The sequence below is a fragment of the Dipodomys merriami genome, unplaced genomic scaffold, assembly GCF_024711535.1.
Source record: "Dipodomys merriami isolate MVZ:Mamm:240054 unplaced genomic scaffold, mDipMer1.0.p SCAF_8, whole genome shotgun sequence".
Classification (NCBI taxonomy): domain Eukaryota; kingdom Metazoa; phylum Chordata; class Mammalia; order Rodentia; family Heteromyidae; genus Dipodomys; species Dipodomys merriami.
In genome coordinates this window covers 43,393,615-43,397,401 of record NW_027206401.1, presented here as the reverse complement: position 1 = coordinate 43,397,401, position 3,787 = coordinate 43,393,615, and positions in this window count along the sequence as shown.

Below are 3,787 nucleotides of genomic sequence, written 5' to 3'. Positions count from 1 at the left end.
TGATCTTCCCAATCTCCACTACCAAAGTAGCCTGCATTATGGGCATGTACCCTCACAATAAGATGTATACAACTTCTTTTCAAATGTTTTCTGTGGACAGCTGAATCAGTATATTTGGAAATTCCATTACTTTGCCTAACAGATGCCAAAAATAAATTACAGGGACCTCCTAAAAATATGAAAACTGGAAGGAAGAAACATATTTAATTTCCCCTAAAAGAAAAGTCAAGAGAGTTTTAAAATCTTGAGTGAGATTTTGGACATTAACTGGGGGTTAGTCCTTAGAACAACTGAGTTTGCTCATTGGAATTTATGTAAGTTTAGAGTCCCACCTCCTTCTGAAGCTAAATAAGGATGCTAACTTTCCTGATGATTGCATTTCAAAGGGATAGCTCCCTGGTCCTTCAAAAAAGACATTTTGAGTTATATAAGATTAGCATCACAAAGAGGCAGAGGAAAAAATTATAATTGTATTTTTTTAAGATTAAATGTTCTTAGAAAAAGGAGGTGAAAGGGTTCTAGTCAGGAGAAAAAAAAATTAAAAACTACATAAAGTTTAGTCAAATTGAAGGCAATTTGAAGTCTACCTTACTTATTATCTCATTCAGAATATCAGAATTAACTTCTTTCAGAAACACCTTTAAATAGTTCTTATGCATGGGTAGTTTAGGAACAACAATGTAGCTGTGATTTTAGAGTCTAACTGAAACTTATTATTCAAGTAAACCTGTCAAAGTGAGTGCTACTTGAACATGTCAAATAGAGTCCTTGAAAAAAAAACAAAAACTTATTTTTCTTAGGTTCTTGCCTTTGAACTTGGAATAAGAGCTTCAGGTAAAAACACAAGATGAGAAACAAGGTTTGATTAGCCAGGAAAGCAGGATGCACCTGTCCCACAGACAAAGTATTCATTTACAGGAAAGGATGGTATACAATCAAACATGTTCTATAGGCACATGAAAGAGACATGCTGAGCATTCTAACATTTGAGATCCTTAAGCATGTCAAATGGGGGTGGAACTGGGGGAGAGGGATGAAAGCTAAGCATAAATAAATAATCCCAGACAAGGTACTGTGTGGTTGGTAATTACCTGGGCTCTGATGTAGCAACATAGTCTGGCACAGCAGTAATGGCGGTCACTTGAGGGAACACAACGGTACCCAAAAGATGATGGCACTTTTATAAATTCTTATATTCACTCAGGGTATGTTTCTGGAGGCTCTGCTGTTCCTTGGAGGTAGTTTTGTCCCTGTTAAGACAGTGGTCATCAATCAGTCTTGCCATTTTGGTATCCAGAGTGACCACAGGAGGAGACTCAGAACAAAGGAAACACTTGGTAAGTGAAGGCAAATGTGTCAGGGTTGTACGCAGTTTAGTTAACTTACAGGCCCAAATAAGGAGCCAGTGTTCTTTATCAAAATCTCTTTCTGAACCAGATGCTGGTAGTTCACACCTGTATTCCCAGCTACTCAGGAGGCTGAGGTGTTGGTATCACAGCTCAAAGCCAACCTAAACAGAAAAGTCCATGAGACTCTTATCTCCAAGTAAGTATCAGAAAACCAGAAGTGGTGCTGTGACTCAAAGTGGTAGAGTGCTACAGCAATCAGTCCATAAAAGGAAAAAAAAAAGAAACAGCAACAACAACAACAACAACGAAACAAAAACATAAACAAAAAAATGGGACATTGTTTTTTTCTCTACATGAACAATCAGGTGCTTTCCTCCGTTTTTAAATACTATTTTTTGTTCTGTTCCCACTCAAATGATTTCACTATTTTGAGCAAAAGATTGTATTCATGCATATTTGATCTTCATGTTGCAGATTAAATTTATAGCAAAAGATGTGTAACACACATCTGTCTGTGTATGTGTTCAGTCTGGATCTTGAATTCAGGACTTTACCTTGTTTGGTTTGGTGCTCTATTACTTGAGCCATGTCTCTAGTGTGGCATTTTGCTGAAGATACAGTCTATTGTACCATTCTACATGAGCTGTCTTCAAATCACAACCTGAGATCTCAGTTGCCTGAGTACTTAGGATGACAAATTCGATAGCTGGGTCATAGGGGTTCTCTTTGTGGAGTCTTTTGAGGTATCTCCATACTGCTTTCCAAAATAGTTAAACAAGTTTACATTCCCACCAACAATGCAGTAAGGTTTCCTTCTGTCCACATCCCCTCCAGCATCTGTTGTTATTAGAGTTCTTGATTATAGTCATTCTAACTGGGGTGAGGTGGTATCTCAATGTTTTTTTGATTTGCATTTCTTTTATGGCTAGGGAGGTTGAGCATTTCTTCATGTGTCTATTGGCCATCCTTCTTTCCTCTTCAGAGAAGTTTCTCTTTAGCCCACTTATTTATTGGGCAGTTGTTTCTTTGAAGGTTTGTTGTTGGGGGATTTAATTTTTTGAGTTCCAGGTATATTTTAGATATAAGACCCTTGTCCCTTGTATGGCTATGTTTATTGTAACATTATTACCATAGCTAAGATATGGAACCAACCCAGATGTCCCTAGGTAGATGAATGGATCAAGAAAATATGGTATATATACAAAATGGAATTCTATGCCTCCATCAGAAAGAATGACACTGCCCCATTTGTTAGGAAATGGAAAGACTTGGCAGGGTGGGCTGGTGGTTGTAGGGGGTTTTGGGGGTGGGGGGTGGAGAGGGGAAGGGATGATATGGGGAAACAAAAAAGGAGGCAACAAGATAAGAAATATACTCACTATCTTGCCCATGTAATTGTAACCCCTCTGTATGGTATTTCCACAATAATAATCAAGCAGAAAAGGTCAAATAAGGTGATGTTAGGGAAATGAACCCTAAGATATGTATTCAGAAGTTTTATTTCTTTCATGCCATTGTTTCTAACACATTTATAGGATTATTCCTTTGTTTCTTTGTATGTCCCTCCCCCACAGTATAACCCCTGCTTTCACTGTATTTGATGTCGGTATAATTTGTGGAGGGGAAGGGGAAAAACCAATCGTTTAAATAGGTATACAGGTGGACCCATTGCAACAAATGAGATGTACAAATCCTTATGTCAAAAGCGAACTTTACAACTTTGGTGTGGGGGGGGCAGGGAGGATTGGGTGGGGGAGGGGGGGAGGATGGGAAGGGATGGGAAGGGGAAGCTACAATGCTTGATTAGAAATGTACTCATTATCTTTCCCATGTAATTGTAACCCCTCTGTACAGTATTTTCAAAATAAAAAAATTAAATTAAATTAAAAAATAATGATAAATAGCTCGAGTAGCTACTATTGAGACATCACTGAATTATAGGGGGTGTTTTTTGGTAACTATTACTTGCATGTGGAAAAAAATTCTTCTTTGTGACTTCTCAGTCTGTCTTCTGCTAGCTAATATGTTGTAAAGTTCTGTACCACACTGGGGTTGTTAGTTAAATGTTCCATTTCTCTGGCTTTCACATTTTGAAATGAGGGATCTCACCTATTTTTAGCAATGTCCCTTTGGCTTCTTTAAAGTTATATATGAGTACAGCTTCACAGAGGATTTTGTGCCTCTAAAATATTCAATTGGGATCAGCAATTAGATGGCTGTGATCAATGCAGATGATTTCTGTGACCTTTATTGAGATCTGAATGGTTAATGTAAACAGGAAAAAATGTAAATAATGATGTGATAAACATAGTTCTACTGGTTGCTTTAGTATGGCCTTGTTTGTGATCATTTGGGTAAATTCCCAGTTATCAAAGCATTATTTACCATAGCTAAGATATGGAACCAACCCAGATGCCCCTCAGTAGAATAATGAATCA